Genomic DNA, 18,237 nt, shown 5'->3' with positions numbered 1-18,237 from the left:
GAATTTACCCCTCCTACATAACAGGAGATATGTCTATGGGCCCAATATTGAACTTAACAAGGGTGACGTACTATGCCTTGTGTTCAATATAGACATAAGGGTAAAAGGGTAATTATACACATGAGTTTTATCACGGAAAGGTTTGTCAGATCACGTGACATTCTTGTGACTTGGGTAGCAGTAATGTGTTGCTAGATACCGCTCACTGTTTATAATATTAAGATTAATATTATTGCCAACGTCATAAGAACCTACAGGGTCACACACATAAGGACAGGGTGCTCGCGGTTCGGTTTGGATCGGTTTTGTGGCAAAAACTCATCCGATCCAAAAATAAATTCATTTGCGGTTTGGTTCGGTTTTGGATGACAAATAAAAAAAATCCGATCCAATCCGATCCAATATTATGCGGTTTAATTTGGATCGGTTTTTGGATATCCAAATTATAAATTGTAATTTTTTTTAATAAATATAAATATTATAAAAAAAACGCTACAAAATAATAGTTTGACATTTTTGACAAAATAAATATTAAGTTTGATGTAAAATATAACATATAATATATTAAATTAAACTAACATATAATATTATCAAAATTTAAAATAGATTAAATTAAACTAACATATAGTATTAACAAAATTTAAAATGAAAAAAAGGTTAATGCAATATATATATTTATACTAATAAAAAGATAAATAAAGATTAAAATATATGTATGCGGTTTGGTTCGGTTTGGATCGGTTTTAAGAAATCAATCCGAAATCCGATCCGATCCAGCGGTTTTCACAAAAGAACATCCAAACACATCCAAAAAACTTCGGTTTTTTGCGGTTTTCGGTTTTTTTGGATCGGTTTTCGGTTTTTATTTGGATTGGTTTGGATTTGAGCACCCCTAAGGACAGTCGATATGAAAGAAATAAGTAAGACTTATTTTGAGGGTGCGATTAGTGGAAAAACAGTTTTGGGCTTAAGAAGACCAAACACCGTTTGACCCAACTGACCACACAAGAAACTCTATAAATAGAAGCTTGTGTAGTTCAGTTTTTGCTTGCTTTTTCACAATTCGTTTTCAGAGAAACCCTAAAACTCTGAAACCCTAACCGCACTTCCTAAGCCTTCATCTTGTAGCAGCTAGCACTGAAAGTTGAAGACCTGTTCGTGTGGACTAGCTAGAGGTGCTGCCGTCGTGTGGTAATTGTGATCAATAAGAGAAGCAAAGAGTTTGTTGTTTCAGTTCTACAAAGGTATAACGTTTAACCCTGATCATGCCCATTCGCAAGGATTCAGTGAAGGAAAATTTAATTCCGCTGCGTTTTAATCTCTTTTATACACGCTATTTTCCTTCAAGTACAATAGAAGAAATCACCAAAAAAGAAAAATGCAATCAATCATCATTCGGCAGCCCCATTTATGCTAAATCTTTATTAACTTATTATTGTGTTTCACAAGAAAATAGGGACGATTTTTTAAAGCATAATCGAAAACATAATCCTGGCCAAACCTAGAAGCAGAGACACCCAAAAGCAAGAACATAATCGAAAACTAGAAACCATGGAGGTGAAGACAAACCCATATGAGTTCAAGATCCAAATAGATGAAACAAGCAAAACACCAGTACAACGGCACTGCAACAGCCGCCGGAAAGCACACTGACCACTGTCGCATACAGATCTGACGTTAGCAACCCCTACCGGGTGAAAGAAGTGATGCGGAGGGCAAAGCCACTCGTCGCACCACCACCCACAACATCTACATTTTTTAAAGAAGGAGAATAAGGGCGGTGGTGGATGATGAGTGTTTGGCCGTGGCTGGGTTTTTTGTTCGAGCAGAGAGAAGAGAGGACCAGTTTCTGAGTGATGAACTAATGAAGAACAAGTATAATGAAGGAATTTGGAGTTAAATTTTTTTTTAAGAGTTGGAAATTAATTATATGATGAATTAAAACTAAATACTTTTAATAAAATAAATAAAAGAAGCATATAATGTAATAAGTAAAAAGTTAAGAGTTTGAAAGAAAAGTAAATGCTGATGTACCATATACTCCTACACCATATAATGATGACGTGGCTAGGGCAAATTTGGGAAAGTAAGGGCTTTGCTCCTATTGGCCAATTGCATGGACGGTTTTGGAACCTTCAATTTGAAGGCGGCACCATAAAACTTCCCTATAGTAAAATAATGCGAACTTGTCTTCATTCATCAGCTTTCTTCTTACCCGTGTCTTGTTCAACCTGTTTATCTGAAAACAAAATGTGAGGAGTGAGATAGTTACTTTGTCTCAGTGGTTTCCTCTACCTAGGGAGTTATAGTCAGTTCTAAAATTCATGTATGGTTGATCACCAATACACGGTCTTTCACATAACATTATTCATTTAGTAGAGGTGTGACTCATAAACTTATCTGGATTTATTTTACGGACAACCTGAGGTGAATAGGCTCGTGAGGTCTACATCTTTTGCTAAATTCCCCAACTGGGGATAGAGCAAATCATCATAACTCGTCTTATTGTCATATGGATATCCCGTCTGAGATATCCAACCAGCCTTTCCTGGCGCCTCGAAGACCATGACTTAACATATCATTCATGTATGTGGCCCAAAGTCCACTCTTCATTCATATGATCAACCATCTACTTAATCTTGGTTATGTCATCTGGTGCTATTCCTACGATGTCATGAATGTCTTAAGGGCATTATGTTGATTAAGGGTAAGTTTATCCCTTCTAATGTGTATAAGATCAAGAATATGAGTTAAACAGTGTTTTTAAGAAATTAGTCAAACATGTACCAGTGCATAATCGTCGTCCCGGAGGGGCATGCTCCAGAGGGTATTTCAAAACTTTCAAATACCGGGGCTATTATGATCTGGTGCAAACTAACCTGCACAGGTACATATTTACCGAGAGTGCCAATTCTGGTGCCTGAGGTTAAAGATGAGCCGGTGCATGTGAACATGAGCCGATTCATCTTTTCCACTTTAAAAATTTCTAGGCAACAAGGCACAACATGAGCTAGTACATAATTGTGCATGTTATGGGGTTTTTCCCTATTTTTTAGAAAAATCAGCAATTTGTAGAAGCTTCAAACTTTACATTCTCTTTCAAAAGACCATCAAACATTATACAGTGTCAGGGCATTCATCAATAAACATTCATGAACCCATTAGCAAGGGAATTAATCTACCTTTTTATACCAATTTACCAATTTATTTGTAGACTAAGCAAATTCTAATTTTCTAAAAATTGGAGACAGTTATGTTAATGTCAGCATACTATTCAAATCCAAAATATACAGAGAATCATTAAACTATTCAAGTGGTTTCGAAAACTATATGGAACTCACATTTGAGCCTTAATGGTGATGAATCTAGGTAGAGTTGAAGAATTGAGCTCAAATCACACAAGTTCCTTTTTCTTTACTCCCAACACTTAATCCTCTTACTTAACTTCAAATTCCAGTTCCTAATAACCATCAAATTCATGCATCAGTACTTGAGCTTACATGCAATGGCTTACATTAGAATAAATGAAAATTTTACTATTATACCCTTCTTGTTTAATCTCATTCCATTTACTAATTTTATCAATTTTTTTTAATAACAAGTTGTCTCACGACAACATAATAGAAAAAATACTCAAGTGAGTATTGAAAAGAAAGAAAAATAAAGAAGATGAAAAGGAATGCATAATTGAAAAAGAAAAAGGAAAATAAAGCAAGAACAAAGCAATATATTAAATTGCATGAAATGTAAATGGTGGTTGGAATCCATCTATGTCCGCCCCTGAACCCGTTTGCCACCGCGGCGTGGGTGTTGCAAGGCTTTCATAAAATGGGATTCAACAACCCTTAATACATAGAAGTTACAAATATTTATAGAGAATAGAAAATAACTTCTTACATCTAAGATTTTGACAAGTGTCTTTTTAATAACTTATGGTATCTAAGATTGTCACTTGTCCCTTTGAATAACTCCTGATAACTTCTTTGTAGGAGTTGTTTGTTTGATCGACGCACCATGTCAATATTCAACTCTTTGAATTACTTCTTCATATGTTAGTCGAATGTCACAAAATAGTTTAGTCGAATTCCACTTAATATGGCTCATTTCGACAAATAAACACCAAATCTTTCTCACTACCAGAAACTTTATAATTTTGGTGTCAACAAACACTTTATAATTTATGTTCATATTTGTACTAAAAATGTGATTTTTATTCATTTCTATTGGAAAAAAAATAGAAGTCGCTATCTATTAACATTTTGTAGCGACCGTATTGCGTTTTGTTGCAACTGTATCGGTGTTTCGTCACGACCGTAATGGCGTTTCGGCGTGATTTTTTTTTTTCACCATACAAAAACAGTGAAAAACAGTAATGGTAGGCGCCTGTACCATTTTGTCGCAGCCTTTTTCACGGTAACATCCATTTATTTAAAAGATTATCATTTTACATGATAGAGTAACACAACTTTCAGGTTTTGAAGTTAGATATTTCATAAATCATACCCACTACCCACTTCTGATACAACTCAAATAAAAGGAAAATCTTGTTTCAGCGAGGAAAGCAAGAAGAGTCCCTACGACAATAACACGAAGGTGAGTCGGCACTGCACAATGACGGCAACACGAAGATGAGTTGTCACATCGACAACTACTTCATGTTTGGCAACACGACTATGGCGGCGTTACGACGGAATGATGAGGTGTGGTCAGTGAAAAAAGGCACAAGCTCTGGTATGAAAAAATCCATTTAAAATACTAGCTAGCTCGCATGGACTATGGGTAGCTCATAACTCATATAAAGCAAAACAAACCCAAAAAAATTTATAATAAAAACTGAACAAAGTACCCTTTAGGTGTGGCTTAATATACTTGTTCCATTTGTTATAGCACCTTAATCCATACATTAAATTATATATAATTGTATTTAATCACTAGAATAAAACTTTTAATTGTTTCATAATTCTTCATCGAGCTTCAGAGTTTCGATCTTTTATTTCACATTAAATAAAAACGTTATTCTAAAATTGCACATGACTTCATGCTTTTGCATTTTTAACATGCTATGCAATTCTGTTATGTTAATCACCCTTTCTTCAGTAGAATTTTATAAAACATTGCTCAACCTCCATGATGTTTTCGTCTTTTATAGTCTCATAAACCAATTTTAAATTTGATTTTGATAGACTATTTTACCGTATATATAAAAAATAATACATTATGTCAAAAAAAATTAAAATTCGGACAATCCGCCAAACCGGCAACCCACATAGGTTCGAGCTTAGATAGTATTTTTAGAGTTTGTATTCAAACAAGGCTTTTTAGCCCGGACGACTAGAGCTTTGAAGACCGTCCATGCATGATGGCGCGTTTAGGGTCGGATAGCCCATTTTGACTACCCTGGCTAAAAGTGTGACAGAAATAACATTTGGTTTTTGTTTTGTTGTTATAAAACCTGAACAAAATCGACCTAACAAAGGACGTTTAGTTCAGTTTAGGTTTATCATGGTCAATGTACTGTTATTCACATTGTTGGGTCATATTGCTTCTTTTCAATTAATATTGGATTGAAAAGTAAAAATAACATTTATTTTGATTAAATTGACTTTCATTGGTAAATATATATTGAGGGAATATTATTTTTATATTATTTTTTTCCAATTATTATTATTATTGTTATGTCATTTACATCTTACTTTCTCCATTCCAAAATATTAATAAAAATTGGTCAAAATATTGATGTATTTAGTGTAAAATTTAGACCAAATACATTAATTCTTTTGACCCGTTTTTTGTTTATATTTTAAAATCTTATAAGTAAAGGGGATGTATTTGTCCTTGTTGTTATTATTTTTGTTATTAATATTTTTTTGTCCAAAGTATTATTATTATTTTTATTATATGTGGAAACTTTTTCTGACAATAATTTATGTAAAAGCTTAAACTAGTATTAATTATTTGGTCAAAAAAATGTTTCATTTAAACTCATTGCTTTGTTCTTGTTAAAATAATTAATAGTTTTAAATGTACCATATCTTTTGTCTAGGAAAATGAACCTTAGCTATTAAGATATAAAACATTGGCAATTAAATTAACTAGTTAATTTAACTGATTTAAGTTAGTTTATAAGTTATTCGTTATAAAAGAGAGAAATTATAAGAGTTTTGGAAAAAGAGAATATAATATATAAGTAGGGGGTATTATAGCTAATGAAAAATTAATATCTATCTTTCATAGAAAAAATATAATATTTATTGATATTGTAAAATAACATTAGATGTAATTTGTTTTTTCATTAGAAGGATTTATATATTGAGACGGATGGAGCAAAACTTATAAGCTATTTTTTTTCAATATATATTTTTAAAAAAAGAAAAATTGGAAAAGGTAAAGATACATTTTAACTAAATTTAGAAAAAATAGTAAGTTCTGTCGATATATAATAAAAAATAAATACAAGGTGAAAAATATCTTTACATATATACAATAAAAAAATATAGGTGGAACGCCGATCCCCTACGACTGTGGCGCACACACATGTATGCATATGTGTGTATGCGCATATATATAAATTTTCATTTCATACTAATCGGTGATACTGACGGAGTGAAATTTAAGCTTTCGTAATGGAAAAAGGTTAGTTTTTTATTTATTTTTTCTAACAATTTTTTTTTTTACGTAAATTTGAGTCCCTTAATTTAATTCATTGAGATGCATATTTTTATTTCTTGTTTATCAGAAAAAATCCAGGACCTCACGAAGAAAACCATTGGTAAAGAAATTATGCAGCTAAAAGAACAACCAGGGCTTTTGAAATCAAACATTTTGAGGCCCTTTTCAAGTGGTCCTTCAGCATTTCGACCATGGCGGCCCTCTTTGAAGAGTGGCCTTGGTGAAGTAGAGGCGAGCGACGGTGTAGTAAAAGCAAATCCACAGGACAATAATAATAATAACATGGGCAAAGAAAAATCAAATCTTGGTCATGTTGAGAAGAACCAGATCAATGTTGGTAGTGCAACTGTAGGTGCAGATGTTGATGATCAAGCTCAACACAAAATGGATCCGAAGAAACTCAAACAGTATGTTAATTTTTAATAATTAGTTCGGGTTTATTATGTTAGTTCGGGTTTCATGTTATTAGCTTTATAAAATATGAACTTGACTCGAAGTTGATTGGATTGATTTTATTCCAAGCAAAAACTCCTCAATGTTGTTTACTATAGGGACATAGTCAACAATAACAAGATACATTTTAGTTTTACTTCTTTTGTCTTCTCTTGTTCATAGAATCCTAGCACATCGAGCTGCGGAGAAAAAATTCAGAACGAGGAAAAACGAGTATATGGCACATTTGGAACGAATGGACAAATATTATCAGGTTTATGTCATTAAATATCTTAAAACTTGTCATTTATGATTTTTTTCGTTTTAATATTTGTTCATTTGTGTGGGCGAGACCTAAATTCTCTCCAATTGTGAAACCCTATGGTCTCTCGATGTGAACCAAACAACTCGAATTCTAATTTCAACAAATCAAATTTAAAATACAACTCAAAATTTGTGTTGTTTGGTCTTCATCTATTCTTCTAAATGTTGATTGGCCGATTACGACTACAAAGAATCCAATTTTTTTACTATCATATTAATTGGATTCGTTGTAGTAGATAAATATATAGTGAAGTGATTTGGACGATTAATTGGATTATTACTCGTCTATTCATGTATTAACTACAAATTCGGAATCCAATTGAAAAATATGTGAGTCATTCAATCTTGATCTAATTGTTTAAATGTCATGGCTGGATAAATCATGGGATCCCAGAATACAAGGGCTCCAGATCCCAGAATTAGATTTTCTGTTTTAAATCGACTGTTACAGCTCTCAGCCATCTGATTTAAATTGATTGTTGAGGTCATTTTACTATATCATTTGACTGTGCAATCTAGCCCGTCCGATTTTAAATCAACGACTGAAATGCATTACCACGTAGAACTGTGTGAAAACATAACAGGGACAATCATGATCCCCAGATCTCCACTAGATTTACCTAAACTAAAACTTGTGACCTTTTAGATGAATTTTTATTTTCTATATGCAGGATACATTATATTCTCTTCATTCACAAATGGAAGCATGTAAAAATAAGAGGTGGTTAATGCAGATTGAGCACCACCAATTGAAACTTGAAATTGCTGTTCATGAAAAAAAAGCAATACTTAGAGAAGGTAACATGCCTCAATGGTCTTTCTTTATTGGTAGCATTTATTTTTGGGTCTTTACCATTTATTTCACATGAGTATGTTCTATTGTCAGTGGAGATTGAAAGGAACCAAGCTGAGTTTAATAGGCTGATGATGGAGCTTCAGAAAAAACAAGGTTAGATAATTTTGATTAACTTTATTGAAATGGTTTTACTAGTATTTTTTCTAATGTTTTTGTATTAAATGATGTGGCTCATATGCCTAAATTGTTCAAAATTCATAATTATTGTATTTTAAAAATAAAAGATCATAATTGATAATGTAACATCCAGAAACAATTAGCAATGGGTATTATATTCTCTTAATCTTAAATGCACATGTCATAACCCAAGGTCATATTAGAGATTATGTGATTTACTGAGGGGCAACTTAGTAATTTTCTCTGTGTTGTTAAGAATAAATTTGTTAATTTGTATCAATTAACAAAATTTAGATATACTCCATCCGGTGACTATTATAAGCAAAAAACCACATGTTAGGTTTATTGGAAAACTCATCAGTTTTTCAATCAACCTAAAAATTAGTTTTTCTTATAATAGTGAGAATAGAGAGTATCAGGAAGGTAATGGAGTTAGTTAAGAATTCAATGAGATTTATTTCTCATACCTCTTAGTTTTTTTCTTTCAGATGCACAAGTATCAAAGGAGGGCAATGAAAAAGAAGTTTAGCTTACAAGGCCTCTTTGATGTTATCTTTAGCATCATGTTTTGGTGCTTGAATTAATCTTATAATTATCCATTTTGTATCTGGTATTTAATTTAAGACAAGTGCTTGATATAACATTTGATGTGGTACACTGTGATCTTCAGATTTAATTTCTATAATTCAGTATTAAAGTTGACATCCTAAGTATTATTCTATATATTTTATTTGATGGATTGTTCTGGACCTTTACAATTGCAGGGAACCAAGTAAAAGAGAGGAGAAATTTGATCTCCTTTGACACCTGGGTGTGCTACGGCCGTAGCACAATACTACAGGTGACCGTGTGTCCCCTAGTTTTTGTACTAGGCGTGTAGTCTTTTTTCATTTGGGCCTGCTACAACTGTAGTGGATGTGACTGATCCACTACAGGTTGGACGTAGCAGTCCTTGAATTTAATACTAGTGGATGAAATTGTAACTCTAACACTAGGATGAGACGCCTCTTGAGCTATAGTGGTCTTGTAGTTAAACTGTGATTGGAGTTAGGGCTGCAATGGTTAGAAAATGGATAGAATTTTTATGTTCTTAACAAACTAAAGTATGATTAAGATAAGTTATTAAGTGACACATGATGTGAAAAGTGAATATGTGTTGTAAAGTTAATATATCACCCAGATACGTAGGGCTCTCTGAGACCAATTACACTCAATTGACCCTGTAGGTAAAACTTGACAAAATAAAGTTTATTGTGTGTTCAACATTTGAATATTGTTAAACATGTATAAATTGATTACTATTAAAGAATCCAGTTTTTGGGTTAGGATGATAATCATGGATTAGTTGGAACTCACTGAGATATAATCGCATCCCACTTAGTTTGTTTTTTCTTTCCTCTTCAAGATAAGCAGGTATCAAAGAGAGGTAAATTAAAAGAAGTTTGAATCTGCAGAGTGCAGACTGTTATGCATAACTATTTTGCATAATTAGTTGTTATATTTTGTCAAAAAAATCATCCGGTGTACCCTTGGATTTGATGTGTATTCATACTTATTTAATTACTATTCAGTTTTTGTTTTTTTTAGCTAAGAGCACAATAACATAAGACATGCAATTATCGGTAGGGGTCTCGAACTGCCAGAACTGAAATATATATTAAAAAAAAAAAATGAGGTGAAGGGGGCGACAAACCTTAAAACCTTGAAATCTGCACATCTCAATAGAACTGGAAATAATAAGAGAAACAAAGATCAGAAATGCCAACCACGAATCTAAAGCTCAAACAGTGGCAAACACGCAATCACAAAAATCGATGATGACCATGGTTGGTGAGTTGCCCGTTGAACGATTCCTCACAATACAAACCTGCCAACATATTTCTTGGCATATTCTTTCTTTCCAAAGCCATGTGTGCTAAATCTTCACGCCATATTTTTTTTCTACAATTTACAAAACATGTGAATTGATTTATCCCTCAATACACATCCATCTTAGTTGATCAGCGGCAAACCGTAGTTAAAAGATTTATTTATGAGTAAACCCTAGATCAAAGAGAAACACCTAGATCAAAGAGTAAACCCTAGCAGAACACTATTAAAAATTTATTTGAGTTATGATAAGGTATATCCCAAACTAGGATTCATATCTCGTGATCAAACTTCATATGTGTGTCTGAGTCCATAGTCATATCATATATAAGGAAGCGTTCAGATCCTCTCCAGTTGAATGACATGTGGCACTAAATTAAATCAATGGCTTAGATATAAAAAAAAAATGACAGAAGTCACAAACCCACCTTCTCCCCTAATCGACCTAAATCATCCAACCTCGGCCGTAATTGTAATGAAATGTTAATGAAATTCAGTTGTCAGATTCATCATTTAGCTCATTGTGTAATTGCCCAATTTTCTTAGTTACTTTATTTGTAAAAACAAATTAATTATCGAACATGCCAAACAAAAGCATAAGAAATCTTGATGAATGACAATAAAAAAATCCGAAGTCATGGTATTAAAAAACGCAAACCAAAGAGTTGCCTTGCAAAATATCTTGGAATAAAACCAACTACCAAGGTTCAACAAATCCTACTTCTTAAACCAAGAGGCATCACAAAAATAAAAGCCACACAAAAATGCACATCAAGCCCTCCTGCAAAACATGCAGTGTCCCCTAAGGTGTTTTTCCTTTCCATGAGTCTCATTCTTTACCAAAATTCAAACTCAATATGTCAACTTGGCTTCCATCCAAAATTACATGATATGATAAGGAAATTTATATAAACTTTTTATAAAAGATAGTTTAAAAATTATATTGTACAGATGGATGAAAAACTTGCTTACAGTCAACAATTGAGTAAAAGTGTGACTTGAATGTGCACCATCATTTGTTGCTACATATTTTTCCTGCATAATTGAAGTATAAGTAACCTTTATTATAAAATGATATAGTAATAAAGCTTGCAACTAATATGCTTGTCTTTCTTACCAAAGTTTCTTGAGTTTTTTTCTTTTTCTGTGATATGCTTGCCTTTCTCTTTCTAGCCAATTTCTCATTCCAAGATTTAGGTCGTTTATTGCTCTTATTCGAGCATCCTCTCTTCTTTATTCCTTGCTTCACCACTTTCAATTGATATGGAAACGTGACACATTCCAATTGATTTCACGTCCATAGGTTTTTTAGCCAACATATCAATTATCTTGGAGGACTCCTCATAAACTTTGGATAGAAAACTGTAACCTTCATGAGTTTCAGATGCTCTTGATAGACAAAATTGCAAGTATACAATTGTTGTCAAGTAGTAATTAAGATATCGTGTCCACGAGGATTGTCCTTATTCGATCAACGCAATCATATCCGAATGTATTAAAATATGAAAACACATAGTTGGGGGAAATCTTTGAAATTCAGTTTGGTAGAAAACTAATTGGAGTTTAATGGATGGAACGAGGTCGGATACAAGTAAAGTCATTGAATCGTAATAATCATACGTAATCAACCGCAGTGTGATGAACTTCTCACGTGTTACAACTAGATTAACTCGATGATGAATCTCAATCTCTTGATAAATTCATCCTATCCTTTACCTATAATTCACCAATCTCTTGATCAAAACTATCGGTAAAGGAGTTCGTTAAACACGTTAATCTTCCGTTACAATTATCAATTCAGATTCTCAAATGGATTAACAATTACACAATGAATACAGATCGGATTTCAACTCAATATTCTCATACAAGTTAAATTCAAGATTCAATTCATACATGATCAAAGCATGAAAGCATTAAGACTAGAATTCATTGTATAACACGTAAACAGAGAAATTCATTACATCTACTGGTTGATCACATTGAGAATTACATAATCAAAGCCTAAACATGTATCCAACCTCTTGAGAAATCAGTTCTTCATGGTGGATTGGTCAAGAATCAGCTCCCACTCCATAGTTAGACCTTCCATGGATTGTGCAGCTGCAATGGTGACCGATCTATGGCTTAGAATCGAGGTAGAAGTGATCCAATCGCGATCTCAAGCACTCAATGTCAATTTTCGCTCCAAAAAGTCGAACCTCTGCACTGGAAGCTCTGTTTCCTTTTATAATTTTATCAACCTGCACCATGCGCAGACCCTCGCGCCCTGGCGCAAAGAGGCAGTTACACCTGCACAGTGGCGCAGGCCTCTAGCGCCACGGCGCAGCTTCCAGATCAAGAGCAATTTCCTAGATGTTCATCTTGCGCCATGCGCAGCTTCTCTGCGCCATGGCGCAGCTCACAGAGTCCAAATATTCCTTTTCAAGCTTTGATTGCGCCATGCGCAGCTTCTCTGCAGAACCTAGAGAGAAACTCTTTAATTTCAAACTTAATTGCGCCATGCGCAGCTTCAGTGGCGCCATGACGCAAGTCACAGAGAAGATCCTTCAAATTTCCATTCCATTTGTGCCATGCACAGTCCAGTGGCGCAGCTTACAGAGGATTGAGCTCTCCAATTCTTGCTCAATTGCGCCATGCGCAACACTCCTGCGCCATGGCGCAACTTCAAATTCAAATTCCCCTGTTTTGCTTGCGCAACACTCAACCTTCGATTCGGCTCATTTTTCACTCATTATGATCAACTTCCTTACATTTATTACCTAAGAATTGCCTTAAATATGCTCAGATAACATGTAATGATGAGGATTCATCAGCTCTGTTAGTTAATTTAACCATCCGAGGACATAAATCATTGTATCGTTTCATGAAGTGATCTTTATGTCCATATCAATGTTCCAATCTCGATTACTTCCCGACTTTGCATTTCTTGTCCATCTCTTGAGTATATAGTGTGAATGTATTAGCTTAATATCATCGCATCCAAAACTTTCAAAGCTTGACTGCATACCATGTGTCTCAAATTTACGACAATCACAAGCAACCTTTTGATCCTCAAAATTCCTTATTACTTTCGCCTCCTTATTATCATCATAGTTTTTTTTAACAGCAAATATATTATATTATTAAAACCAGGTCTCTGGACAAGACGAACTGAGACCGGTAAAAGATGAACTACAGAACAAATGCACCATATATAAGCGGAACGCCAATGAAAAATATCAAAACAGATACTACCTAATAGAGGTCCACTTCTAATCTCATTCTTAAAAAGACACTCCCAAGCTTCCAGACCACCAAAGAAGACATCAACCCGACCCAAAAAGATGTCACTAAACGCTAACTCCCGATCTCGAATCAAAAGTGACCGGCCCATCAGAATCCAAAAAGCAACTCCGTGAGCCAAAAGTTGATGGGACAACGGTAGAATGAAAACCTAAGAGAGAAACCTGCAAATCTCAACAGATTTGGAAACCATAAGAGAGAAAAAAGTAATCACAAGATCCTTGATGGAGGAGTTTGTGTTAACTTGGTTTTCTAGAGCTCGTGAAGTATAAATACCGGTATTTTGCTTACTTTGTTGGTTGTTACATCAATTTTGTTAAAGCTTATCATTTTAATTCATAGAATGATGATTGAGTTGAGAAAACTTGTATAATGGTCAATGTTTCTTGTTAATTTATCTTTGGACAATGTTAAAGACTAGCGGTACATAATTTTGTTAAAAGCAAAAAGTGGATTGCAATGAGGCATTTAACTTGGATGTCTCTTTGAAAGTGAATCCGTTCATTGCCACCTCTGCTTGTAGACGACATATATAGTTTATATCCATTAAAATTAGGAATCAAGATTACATTTCATGTTGCGTGTTAAGACGTTTGCCATAATGTGTGACCCTTTAATTATTTTTTTAGGTATTTTTTTTTGTTTAGTCTATTTTCACATTTTGTCTACTCAAAACTAGTATAAACACAAGTTCTAGTTCTTTTAGTTATTTTCTTTTTGTGAGGTTTGCAATTTCATCTCATAACACTATTTATTGACTTGTACCTTATGCTTTACAATCTTCCGGTTGTTTATTATGTTTGAAATACTACTTACTACCGATGTTTTAAATTGCGGTCCGCATACGCAATTACTGCCGCAGTATTGCTGATACGGTAGTCACTGCAACTGCATCGCACCGCAATTTCGGTGTGATCTTAATTCACGTGTACGGCCGCATCACAACCGCATCGGAAGCCGCATCAGATGTTTTCAACGATGTTCGTTCAAATTTTCTCAACAAAAAATAAAATTTATGAACTTCAAATCCTAATTTGTTTCAAATTAATGAAAAATCTTACTTTTAACAATCTCTCAACCGTGTATTTTAAATACATTCAAATTATTGTTTATGGATAAATAGTGTAGTTATATAGCTTGTAAAATTTCAAAATGATTTTACGCCGCAACAACCACATTGCGCGTTGCAGCAACCGCAATGACCGCATTCGTAACAACCGCAACCGCAATTTAAAACCTTGGTTACTACATTAGAATGATTTATTCCAGTGAATATCTTCTGTGACCAAAGGTTTGTTTAACATGTTATCAAATTGAAAATTGATTTATTTATGAAACTATGCTTGTTTTTGGAGGATCCTTATATGGTCTACAACTAATAGTTCAAGTTTCCCTGTTTTGTTGTACACCTTTCAGGGTCCGTGTCACGCAGTTTTGCTGTTATGGCGCTGTTTAGTATTTTGCAGGATCTGAAGGTGTCTTGGCCTGTTTTTATCTGTTCTATTTTGACAGGTTTTAGACCTGCATTGTATTCATTGGTGAAATTAGGCTTAGCATGGTCAACATATTGACATGACATGCTTGAAGCTTGTTACATTCCACTATATATTATTATATAGGTCTACCAAGCTTATTGAAATTATGTCTACCAAGTTTATTGAAATTACATATTAGCTTATTACTTTTTGCTTTTTGCTATTGACATGCATAAAACATGTTTGTTACTTCTTTTTGCTATGGGCATGCTTAAAAGCTAGCGGCATTCTATTTAAAACTATTTTACTTATTTTCTTGTGCATAAGTATAACTACAGATTAAATAACACTTTGGAATGTTGTTTGACTCTTCTAGTTTGTTATAAGCAATCTAATTACAGATCAAATAACATTTTGGAATGTTGTTTTACATTACATTGCATCAGGTGGTTGTTTTATCGAACAGGATTACTTAAGAAATGCATTTCGACGGAAAGCATCTGTTGACCAACATAACGTCTAACTCAATCGGTCCCTTAGATCAATATTTAGCGAATGTAGTCTGTAGAGAACATTGTTTTCGGATCGTCGTTATTTTAGTTTTGATTTAATATAGAAGTTTCTTTTTTTTCTTTGTTTATAGTGCTGGTGTTCCCTAGTTTTGTATAAAACATGTTTCTCTTACAGAGTACAATAGTGAGTCTAAATACTGAATACTGATGATGATCTTTGTTGTTATTGTTGTAATGAGACTTGCTGCATTATTTATTTAATCAAATGAGATAACTACTGCATTATTTTAGTTAATCAAATGAGTTATTTAATGCATTATTTTAGTTAATAAAATTGGAGACTTGCTGCATTCTTAGAGATAGATTTTGTCAGCTATATATAGGTGCAGAAGGATGAACAAAAGAAGAACGAAGAGACTATTTCAAGGTATACTTTGAATAATTTATTTTTCAATCTCACTTGAAACGTTCTTTTCGGTTTTCACCTTAGCCACGAGTGTTTTAGACTCAGCCCCAACGCTACTGTTTAGCCACGAGTGTTTTAGACTCAGCCCTGACGCCGACGCTAATCCTACTCTACTCTAAATCCTGGTTTTCTAGTAGTGTCTCAACAGGTTTGGAAGCAGTTGGAGAATCAAGTATCATAGAAAACCAATCGCACACAGCATCAACCACATGTACACCGGCAGCGCCAGATCCAAACACCACCACATCAGCACCTCATCACCTCCAACCACGCCAGATCCAAAACATCAAGTCATTTAAAAGGCACCTTCCTCACAAGTCCATGCCGATTTTTCCTTCACACGAAAAATTGAATGTAGCCATGAATCATCGGAAACTTTATGGTCAAGAAGTAAAGCATTCCATGCGTTCAGAAATTCATCTTCTTCTTCATGTAGATCAATGCATGCTTCAAAATTCGAGTTAAATTGTAAACTCTTTTAATATAGATGGTTCTCATGCCTTAGAGCATTTTCTCTTATATGCCAGGTGCATAGTCCATCAAACGTTTCAAGCATAACTAGAGAAATAGCCTTAGTCATTGCTACATCTTGATCTGTTAAAATGTTTTTAGGCTTTTCTCCACCCATTTCTTTGGGAAAAGTTTCAAATAACCATTGAAAAGAAGGAATTATTTCATCATTGAGTAATGTTTCCCCAAAAACAATTGTTTGTCTGAAATTATTAAGTCCAACAAATACTCTCAATGGTCGATAATCCCTATTTGTCTTTTACGTTGTATCAAAAGTGATGACAAAACCAAAATATCCATAATCGTTTTATCATTTGTGCATCCGCCCAAAATATATTTGTTATTTGATCATCAACATCCATTTGAAAGTCATAAAAGAATGAAGGATTTTCACTTTGTCCTTTAAAATACATCAACAATGCACCTACTTCACCATGCCTTAATGGCTGATTCCTTTTAGTTCGAACGTATAACCAACAATGTCTACTTTTACATGAGGAGGGATCAAATTAGATCAGTGTAATTTTAAAAGTGTTACACTTAATTAAATCCGTTGATCTACTTTTACATCCAACGACCAGACTTTCACTACTAATACTAACAATCACGTTACCATAATTCTCCAATACCTTGTGACAATCCATTCTTCTAATTTAATTGCAATTAAATAAGTATATTTTATCATGAAATTTATGCTGAGTTTTAAGAATTTATTAGAGGATTGAATACTGCGATGTAATAATAGAATCGATGTTGCTTATTTATGGCCATGGTAATCAGAAAAAATTGTACCATATATTTTTTCCTCCTTAATGCCTTCAAAGATTAAAATTCTTCAATTGTAGGTTTTTGTTATAATTATGTTTGGTTCAAGAATTGGAGGACAAAATTAAACGAACCACCTTGATATAGCAAACAGCCAAACATCATCACTTATCAACAAATGAAAAGAATTTTGTTTCATATTGAAGTATAAAATCAAACAATGAAAAAATGTGTTTCCAGATTGCACTCACGGTTGAGTGACATAGACGGTGCCTCCAACAATTGGTTTCAGAAGAGATGGTTTGTATGTTTATTAGGTCACGCGATTATGTTACCAATTAAATTATAATCGTTGATTGTATACTAAATCAACGGATTAAATTGAGTGTAACACTTTTAAAGTTACACCGGTGTATTTGATTCCTCCTCTATTATAATTATTATTCTTTTTAATTATTATTAGATGATATAAAAAATGACACTCTTTAGTGGCTCATTTAAAAAGGAAAAAAAAAAAACTATTCTCGATCGGCCAAAAGCCCAACTTAAGAGAAGCCCACCAAAATGGGATAAAACTATACATGTGGTAAACGACCACGGAAAGAACACAAACGGGCACAGACTAAAGGTGAAGAGCCTAATACCATCCTCAAGTGCTCATACGAAAGGACAATACAAGTGTTATCAGTGGCAGATCCACTCCTCATGGGGGACCCCGCGGTACTGTAAACCCTAATATTCTCCCATATAAATATGCTCATACATTAATCCCTGGGTATGACATTCTGCGCCTCCATTTACGCTCTTTCAAAACTTCTTTCATATACTGAGCGACGGAGTGCTAACATGACTGCAGATACCCTTTCCATTCGGAGACAAAGGCCAGAATCGTCGAGCTCATCACCATTATCAATTCTCTACCGCTAGCTGAGACGTCACCGTTCAGAATTCGACATAGCC

General features: G+C 33.9%; 1 pseudogene; it reads right to left on the bottom strand.

The window, feature by feature from the left end:
• Positions 1 to 10,116: 10,116 nt before the first annotated feature.
• On the bottom strand, positions 10,117 to 17,197 carry LOC123915117 (annotated as a pseudogene).
• Positions 17,198 to 18,237: the final 1,040 nt, after the last annotated feature.

This window comes from Trifolium pratense, linkage group LG3 (assembly GCF_020283565.1).
Source record: "Trifolium pratense cultivar HEN17-A07 linkage group LG3, ARS_RC_1.1, whole genome shotgun sequence".
Lineage (NCBI taxonomy): Eukaryota > Viridiplantae > Streptophyta > Magnoliopsida > Fabales > Fabaceae > Trifolium > Trifolium pratense.
Note: the sequence above shows the minus strand (reverse complement) of the source record. Positions and strands in the feature narration are given on the sequence as shown.